Here is a 10,476-nt window from a genome sequence, read left to right as displayed (position 1 = left end):
ACCCCCCACAGCCCAGTCCCGATGCTTGACGCTTGCACAGGTTTCACAAGCCACCTTCCATTAAGGCAGTATCAGTTATAGGGATGTAGGAAAGCACACTCAGCCCTGCCTTGTGGGCAAAATTCAAGATCCAACTCTGAGCAATAACTGGTACAAAAGTCATTGGAGATTTGGCAGCCTAAGAAGTCACTGTACACTTACATCACAACAGTTATGCGTTACAAAGGGCTCTGGATTTGCAGTCACACAGCTTTAGTATTACACAATACGGAGAATCACATTTTTTTTCCTGAGCCATCTGAAAAACCCTATTCCCTGATAGGCCCTTTCAGTAAATATTACCATCTGAATATACTTTTGTATGGGAGAGGGGTTTTTCCTCTCATAAATATAGGAAAATCTTACTGTTTTGAACTGTGATTGACAGTAAACCAGAGACACACATAATCTTTATTCCCACAGTGAGTTCTTGGCCAAATGCTTAACGTATGAACTCGGAGTAGCTCCTCAATTTTGTGCACAGAATTTCCTGGGAGAAAACCCCTTAAAACTGAGTCCAGATACTACTGACAAGCAAATACAACCAAGTACCTACCTGAAGAAATAGCTAGAAAACACTTTGATCACTTTGTTCTTTTAACAGCTTCCTTGGTGCTGAGGGAGACGGTATCGCTGCATCTAGAAACGTGAGTAATCCATGATCCCAAGCAGGAAACAAGGCCGATTTACACAAACATAAGGCAGATAAGAGAACACATACAACCCTTTTTCACCACGGGAAACCATCCTTGACCATATCTGCTTTCTCTATGTGCTTTTTTTTTCCAAACATAAAGTCATACTGTAGTGACAATTCTGTTGTATCTGCCTCTGATTCATGCTAGAGACCATCCTGACCCCAGCCTTTGTGATGACCAAAATACAACTCAAAATGAAGTGCTATAATGCAGAAATATCCTTGTATTAAGGCTTAAAATCTCTGTGGCATACCCAAAAGGCTATAGCCCTGCTCCCTACTGGCATTTGACTATCCAACTATTCCTTGGACTTGACTGCTGTCTGGTCAAGAACTGTTTTTTCTCTTCTTGGTTACAAGACAAGAGGCTGGGACAGGAAGGAACAGGCAGGGAAGTGGCGGGGGGAGAGTGGGCAGTAAAACCCAGGGATTAATCCCTTGTGCATGTCATTTGTGTACAAAAATGTTCCCAAATTTGTGGCAATTGATTAATGAGTAGTTCTCCAGAGCTTTTAGTTTTTATTAGCATTATTATTGTTGTTAGCACTACTAGTATTGCCAAAAGACAGTTTCCCCTCAGTTGTAGTTGTTAGAGATGAGGTGATTAAGCTGAGTCAGCACACAGTTGGACCCTTTGGTCTTCACTCAGTGGCAAAAAATATTCTATTCAAATTTGTGAATCTTTTGCTATTTAAATAAACAGGAGAATGGAAGAAGCAGCTCTACGTGGTCATATTGAAATTGCTTCCTTGATAAGCAAACCCCACAGTGAGCCACTCTTGAAAATCTATGGGAAACAGCAGCCAGGATTATTAAAACATTTGCTAACAAGACAGGCTGAGCCCTGACACGTGTCACTGAACCCCAAATGAAGAGACTAAACAGAAAAATGCTGAGCATTTGCAACCAGCAGCTTCATTCCTGTTTAGCTGCTGTTTATTAAGAAAATCTGAAACTCTAAATAACATCACAACCCTCCACCTTAAAATACAAACACTTCTTTCTTGTGATCAAACTCCATGCGTTTTTAAACATCTAACGACAATCCACAGCAAGTAGAACAACGCGTCCCGTAAACCAGAATCCAAGAGGAAAAGACAAGATCAGCCCATCCCGTAAGCCTTTAACACTTAGGTGCAGGCACTCACCGGAACCCGCGCCGCCTGCGCCAGCATCAGCCGCCACCAGCTCCTCCTGAATGCGAGCGCAGGCAGCAGAGAAGACGAATCGCTGCCAGGGGTGGCAAGTAGGCAGGACTAGGCAGGAGTCCAGCTCTGGAGCCTTTGCCGGGGGGCAGGACCCGGTTCTCGGTGTCTTTGAGCACTCCGGTACCGCGGACAGCCCGCGGCGGTGACGAAGGAACTGCTGCCCAACCCACGGAAGGCGTGTTTTAAAGGCATTCCCATCGCTCGACCTTCTCTCTATCTATTCTACCCACACAAATGCGCACACTGCATTCCAAAACAACACCAAGGACCCTGGAAACAATTAAAAGCCATCACAATGCACAGTGTTACGAAAGAAATAGTTCCAATACAGATGCTGTACTGGTAAATTAACCCAGTGTTTCTATGCTCAGCTGCCTGCTTTAGTGCCAATATCTGTTTGCTAAAGAGCATCTTTTTCTCTGTCAGATCTGCAAGCCCTCAACTCTGCTAAAACCTCCAGAAGAGAATGAGGGGAGGGCAGAGAACAAAGGGGAAAAAAAGGGGAGAAGTATCTTTTTCTGTGTTTTGGTGGTGACCTCGAGAGATCTCCAAAATAACAGTGAGTTATTGCATGCTCTGTCAGTACTCAGCTAATCAGAATTTAAACAAGCTTAGTCTTAATCCCAGTTCATGGCCTTCGCTTTGTTGTGTCAGGAAGACCAGTTAAAATGTGGTTTTCTACATGTCTCATTTCCCTCCCACCCACAAATGGAGAAAAAAAATTTGCCATTAAGGGGATCACTATCCTTAAACATTTATTTTAGCAGTGTAAACAGGGCCCTTTGCAGCTGTGTCAAAAAAAAAAAACCAAACAAAAAAACCCCAAGTCTGTGCTTTCAAGTTGCCAGTAAAACTCAGGGTAGCACACAGATTTCCTTAACATAACTTTTCGTAAAACAACAGCTGAGCAAAGGTGGAAACACTCAACGGGCACTCTCACAACCTGGACTGCACTAGCACATATACCCTAGCCTAAGATGGCTTCGACCACTGCTTATTCTTCCCTTCTCTCTCCTATTTCCAGCTTCCTCAGGACATTCCACATCAAGCCTAAAAAGTCTTTCAGAGCTTTGTCACAACTTGTATATCCCAAGCAGGTCGAGCTTTTTTTATGAGACGCTCCCCTCTGACAAGTGACTCATATGGTTACAAATATCTTGGTAATCTAACCCCAATAAAGAAAATTTACAACTCACAATAACGTGGTAACATGCTCATCAAGATTTCAGGAGTTTTTTAAATACCATTAAGTATTTATTAGAAAATCCAGCATCCTGACCAACCTTCAAAATCGGCCCTGTTTCAGTGGGAATTTGACCAGAGAAAATTCAGAAATCCCTTCCAACCTTAGAATGTCATTTAAATGCCAAAAATCAATGCACAAAGCAGTGTCCCATCATTTCTGATGGCATGAACATAAGGAATTTTCACAACATGAAAGATTTTTCCTTTTAGTTTCTTTTTGTCACTTACAAAGATCTCATAACAAACCAATCCTTGTGTTGAGAGCCACCTTTTTGGGTTCCTTCCCAGCCTGTGTGTGTTTCGTGACTGAATTCGGCACAACTCTGCACTTGGCTCTAGCTGAAGAGAAAGCTGCTGTGTCAACCAAGCCTTCAAAGCCTTCCTTTGAAAGGAAGTTAACCTGCCAGACAAAAAAAAAAAACACCCTACCCCATTCTGAGACTGATTTTAAGAAACCAAACATCTCAACAACCCTTTTCATTTGAGCAAGGGAGAGCAAAGAGCTCTGGCACACTTTGTGAATCTTCCAGCTCCCTGGGTGGATTCAGAAGGAACAGGCAGCTTGACACTGTGCAGAGATTCAAATCTCTGCTCAAACACCTGAATGGATATCCTGTAGAGATGGGAGGAAGTATTTGGAGCATAGAACTACAAAAAGTACCTATGTGAAGACAGCAGAGGCTAAACTGACTGCTGGGGCTGCTGAGGATCCAGAGCTGGAAAGCTGCACACTATGGCACTCTGCAGAGCTGGTGGGAGACCCACTAATAGTGCAAAGGAGTGGTCACCAAAAACTCAGCAACTGCTAGGCAGCCAGTGCTCCCTCCTGTTCCAACCCAGCCATAACTCCTGCAGACTGAAGCTTAAATTAAGAAATATTTTTCCACCTTTTGGGATTCTCAGGCCCTGCTTGTGTTTTAATTTTCACATTCTTCAATTTATACAATTCAGACAAGCCAAATTATTTGTAACTAAAAGCAAAAATACAATATATATTCCAACTCTCAACGAATTGAGTAGGGGGGCTCTATACAGAACTTAGGTTGCAATATGTTCATCTCAGTAGATACACCCATCTGAGAAGAAATTCCCCACAACCTAATTTTCTCTTTATGCTTCTGCTCTGAACCAGGTCTGCTGGGGAAACTGTGCTTCTGGAAGAGAAGGCAAGGAGGGAGGACTCAACACTGGGACCTCAAGCAGCCTGAAGGTGAACTCGGTGGACTTCTGAAGTCCGAGTAGTGCGATCGCACCTCAGCCCAAATCAACGCGTTTGGAATGACATGAGAAACGAAGCACGCAGCCTCTGTCACCCATCTACCCGTGCCTGCTTACATCCAGGCCAAGTTAGGTAAGAAAGCAGAGGTCAATCGAAAAAAATAAACCTCAAGGGCAGGCCTCAAAACGCCGCGGGGGCAGCTGAGCAGCTCTGCAGCCCAAAAGCCAAGTCGGCCGTCCACGAGGAGCGGGATGGGGCTTCCCCCGCAGCAATCCCGCCCCTCGCATGGCTACTGCAGCCTCTCCTTTCTCTCGTTAGCAATGGCTGCGGGCCTCTCCCCCGCTGCATTCGCACGGCAAGCCCCGCCGGCACACGCTGCGGCGGGGACACGGCAGACGAGCGGCCCGGGCTGGGGCAGCCAGATCCTCTCTTGCCTCCCCCCGTCCCGCCCGCAGCCGGTTCAGCCACAGTCCCCTCCCGCCGGCCCGCACTCACACTGCCGCCCCGCACCGCTGCTCCCGGCCCGCTGCCGCCGCAGGCACCTCCCCCGCTGCCCTCCGCGCTTCTGCGCCGGGCGCCGCTCCGCTGCTGCGCCAAGCGGGATTATCTCGGCCTCGGGGACTTTCAGTTCCCCCCGATACCCATTTTCCCCTCGCTCGGATATATTTTATCTTCCAGCTATACTAAACAAGATATAAGATACAGTGCTTAAATATATTTAAGGCAACCCCCCCTCTCCCCGTGACTACTTAGGTCCGAGAATGTAGTGATGTTATCAGTCAAGAAGTCTGATTAATGGGGCACTTAAAAAATGCTTACATATATATTGCATTCAAGAATATACTTGCTCAGATAAGCCAGCCAATAACGTGTCACAACACCATTGAAGGAACGTGCTTTTCAGTTGCTTATGTTCATGGAGGCATCGCTCCAGCCAGAAACTCAAAGACTTGTCTTCACTACTTTGAGGCTATTTCCTGAGGTCACCCCATTAACCTGGCACTTAAAATACCAAAATCCAAACCAAAAAAAAAAAGGTATGAGCAACAACACCACAGTCTGGTCAGCAACACAACAGAAGCACAGGTGAATGATTGTAATAACCTCTGATGGTACTGGCAAGCCTACCTTCCAGACAGCTGAACGCCACTGTTTTTCAGCATGTCCCAAATTTATCTAGACCAAATGGGCCTTTTCCTATCTCTAGCTGGGACTCACTAGTCACTCTGGCTGGACCTGCTTCATTTTGCCCCTTTACAGTTTCTATTTTATCTTTAGTGCAGAGCTCGTTTTTTTAAGGAACCTTGCTACAAAACAAGTTCTCCGCTTAACTGGAAACAACACAGGGTGACATTTCTGATCTAGCACAGCTCAAACTGGAGGCAGCATGCCAGGTGTCCTGGGAGGCACCAGAAAACATCACCTGGAAACCTTCCTGGCACCCTGGCTGAGCCCTCTGTGTACAGGACCACATAGCCAGCCTGGCATCATGGTGCTTAGCACACATCAGGATGGCACAGTCTCAGGCAGCTGCATGGAAAAGATTTGGATTTTTTTGCCCAAATGGTATTAACTGTGCTTTTATCTATACATGTGCTTTTAGAAATAAAATGGGTTCTAAAATGCACTAAAGTCACTCAGACTTTCTGGCAATCAAGATATAACCTAAGAGAACTTCAGAAACAGAATCACCAGGCTATCTGAAAGAGCTGGGGAATCTGGGAGGACCGTAGGGTTTGGGGCTAGTTTTTTCTCCCTTGGAAATACATGAAACCAAATAATCTTTTTTTTTTCTCTCCTTAACGAGGTGTGGGAAGGTTCTCTGTTGCCACCAAACAGAATATGCTCAAGTGGCTTTCTCACTGTTTCTGAAATGCAATCAGCATTCACATATACGTGTCTCTGCCACTGAGAGCGCTCTTTGGAAAAACAGCATGACAAAAAAATGATTGATAAATTTGACCAACCATCATCATATAATTAAACCCCTAATTTCTGCAGGCTGTCAACATTCCTTTCTTCTGAATTTTATAATGGTTGGGGCTTCAGCTGTCAACATTTGGCAGTGGCAGAATTGCAACTCCATTATTTTAGTTGCTATGGTAAGCACACAAAAAACCCCAAACTTTTTTTTGTCTTAACGATACTTCTGCACATTACACCTCTCAATCTGGCAGCTGGCCTTCACAGTTCAAAGGTAACTCTTTTCCCTGAATGGGGAAAAATCATCTATCACAAGATGAAAACATCTTTTTATTTATTCTTTGCTCTGAGTAGGAGTTCGTGACAAGGCATCAGGCAAGAACAATATGCAGTTAATCACAGAAGTGTCACTGACTTCATTTGTCCCTATTGTAAAAGGGAAAAAGCAGAAAAATCTGAGCCCACACATCTGGATTCCATCCATGAATATCTTCCTTGCAATCCCTTGAATGCATGTACACTTCTAGTAGACACAGAACTCGAAGACAAATGGTGTCATGAAAATACTGGACTCTAACCTCTCTGCCTACAGCTCCAGAAAGGCTTGTTTCTCATAAAAGGTACTGTGTTGCATAAGTGGAGTTGCAGCAACAACTACTTTGTCCTTATTACACTTCCTTATCAGACTACCTTTGCCTTCATTGGTTTAGAAAGGTAGTGCTATTTTGGCAGGAAAGCTGAACAGGAATTCGACTTCTTTGTTTTTCTGGGTTTTCCCTCTTGATAAAACCATATTATGACTGATCTGTAAGAGTTTAGTTTCTCCCTACACCTATTCAGATGTTATTCACAGATTTTTTTCCTGCTAAAACAAGTAAAATAAGAGGTCCCTAAGACACAGGGAAAGAACATTTCACAGATCAACAAGCACCACCATTTAATCTTCAAGTTCTTGGGTTTTGAATAGCATTCTTAAAAAGCACACTGAGCCTTTCTCTTCCTGGTTTCATATTTGTTTTATAGCAGTTAAATTGAATTAAGAGTATCAGTCTGCAAACTGCTTGTTAATTAAATTTCCTTAGCATGCCTGTGCATAAGTCACCCAGCACCCATTTTATCAGTATCTATGCTAAAACATGATCCAGCATTACAAAACTTTCAATTCACTTACAGAATGACAAAGCTGTGCATTATTTCAGAGTTAATTATTTCTGTTTCTTGTTGGATCATGCTTGTATAGATCAACTTTAGACCAAGGGCGTTGGTAGACAAATGACTTGTATTAAACAATCTGCCTTTTCTAGCAAGAAAGAGCAACAATGACATGGGCAGTGGTAGGCTAAGGCAGGATCTCAGCCCTATGGCTGTGGGATTTCCAGACTAATTAGGATTTTCAATAATAAGCTAATAAGATTGGATGCAAATATATATAAAACATACAGCTTGAACATTTTGTTTCTAAAGGCATAGTCACACAGATGCAGACTGACATGGGTTTCAGCTACACCAGGCAAAAGCCATCCCACGTTTGGAGGTTGTGTTGGTATGTACTCATGTAGTGGTGTTTTCAACCTCACACTGATTCTCATGAAATAAAAGCACCAGTCTCTCTACAGACAGTCTGGACACAGGATCTTACCTTGCTTAAGATGAGGGTGCAGAAGAAGAAACCAAAGGACCTACAGGTTTTTTGAAATCAGTTTTGCCTACATGAGCAGTTCAGAGTGGAACACTAAGAAGAGATCAGTGCAACACTCTCCTTCTGGACAAGACCAGGAACAATTAGCAAGGCTTTTGAACAGGTATACAGATGCTTTACACACATCTCTTTTGGCAATAGCCTAAAGAACACTGAACCACAGAAAAGCCTACCATTTACAATGCCACAGTAGATAACCAAAGCCTCTGCAAAGTGCAGGTGAGGTCATCAGTCCTCTATCTGTCCTTTGGTCTTTAATACCCTTACATCAGTTAAGCATAATTAAAGCAAGATTGAGTCTTGGTGGCCTATAGTTTTCCTTTGTCCTATTTACTGCAGGGCTATTTATACTGTTCTGTTCCAACTTTTTTTTGTTTTCTCATACTAGGTAGGATATTGAGGCTTTGCAAAAAGAGTTATTTTTAATGACTCCTCAGGCTACTAGAATGGTGAGCAAGCTGCAGGTTCTATAAGCAAAACCAGGCTCCTGAACATCCCAAAATATCTACACTTGATAGCACAGAGAAGGCAGTAACTGTACTTCTGCAGGACCAAGACATCTGAGAAAAAAGTCTTTCTGTAACAGTCCTAGTTAACTGCCCACAACTACACATAATTTCTATGACAATTCAGGCACTGATCCTGCTTCTTGGCTATTTGTCTTCCAATTTATTGGGGCAAAACTGGTATGTTAAGTTTCTTACTATAGATTTCAATAGCAGTTGTGCATCTTGCAATCTACACAAGTCACTAGTGAGGACAAGGCTGCTTGTGTTACTAATACAACTAAAGTGTCTTATGTTGTCCTTCTGACAGCTAGATTCTATACTCAGCCAAATAACATATCTCACAAAGATGGCTGTATGTAGCTAGAAAACTGCTATAATTATTTTTCATGCAATTATGTAAAGCTTGGAGGTGACCAATTTGTAAGGTTTAAAATAACCTCTTCATTTCGCTGTCACTTGGAATTATTTGTTCAAGCACCAAGCAAGGAAGAAAACTGGGCTGTCCCTAACAGATTTGAGCTTCTCCAATAGTAGATGAGCTGCTCTTAATATTTAAAATCTGAGAGAAAAATTCAGTGATCTCTTTTTCTAGAGCAACATCTGGCTTGGACAAACAAAATGGTCCTGCTATTAAAAGTGTTGATGCCAATTTGGGTCATTTTGTCAGAACTTGGCTAGGAATTAAATCCATATGCCAGCAAACCTCAGTTGCAGCTTCTGGTGGTAAGGTGGTAACAAGTAGTTGGACACAGTAAACTCCTCATGTAGCAGAGCTGCAGCCACACTCTAACCATAGCCTTAGAGTTTAGCACTTAATCCTCTTATTACATTAAACTACTTGTCTGTGCAACTTTCTTCTGCTACAGCAAAACAGAAACGTTTTGCTATCACAGCTTCACCACTAGCTTACCTGTACTCTGTTAGTATTTATTGTTGGTCTTTAAACAATGAAAGGCCACAGTATTTTCAATGTATGGTTATTTGTGAGCTTTCTTTTCGAGGCGTTGTGCTCATCTCTGGGGATACAGACTATGTCCATGCCAACATCTACACTCCTCAGTTCTTAACTTTCACCACAAAAACTTGAAAGAAAGTCAATATAACAAAGCACCAAGGATCCAAAATGAACAACTCTAAATAATGACTTAAACTGACAAGGGTGTACAGATGGATCAGGTAAATGCAACAGCAAGACATTCTAGTAAGGAAAGTGCATTTCAAGTCTACAATATTACTCCTGCAAGTTTCATTTCCTGAAGCATTATGTCTTTATGTGCCTTAATGGGAATGTGAAGGACATTTCCAGCAGCATACAGAAGTAACTCATTGTCAGTCTTTCTTCCTAGAACCAAATTGTGTCACATTTTATTAATCCTGGTTTAGTCACTGAACCACAACTACAAGTTCAAAGACATCATACAGACTTTGCCTGAATATTTTGTTCATTAGACAAAGCCTATCAAAGATTTAAGGAATGCTGTGGGGTTTTTCTCACTTGGAAAAAACTCACCAACATGTAAATATTACCTTATTTTAGTAATGTGTTTAAAATGCATGTGCTTTCAAATGCACCTACTTAAAATGATTGTGCAGGGAGGAAACCTCAAGTACTTTGTGAAAATATCATTTTGTTAAATCAAACCCAAGTATTTTAATACATTTTGCTTCCCGCTCTTGATTTAATTAAGGTTCTATTTGGGTGATAAGCAGCTGACAGTGGGACAGAATAATGGGTGGAGTGAAATAGGGCACTGATGATGTTGACAACTTTCAAGGTCAGCATTAGCTATGCTGCACTACCAAGAGAGCTTTTTAAATTCAGGGATTGTTTCGGAGACCTTGCAGGTTAGGCTTAAAACTCAGGACAAGGGAAAGGAGGTTGCTCAGACAGGTAAAAGGGGAGTGGTAAGGCCAATCACATTTCAAGCCACAATTGT

The sequence above is a fragment of the Colius striatus genome, chromosome 8 (assembly GCF_028858725.1).
Source record: "Colius striatus isolate bColStr4 chromosome 8, bColStr4.1.hap1, whole genome shotgun sequence".
NCBI classification, from domain to species: Eukaryota; Metazoa; Chordata; class Aves; order Coliiformes; family Coliidae; genus Colius; species Colius striatus.
Note: the sequence above shows the minus strand (reverse complement) of the source record.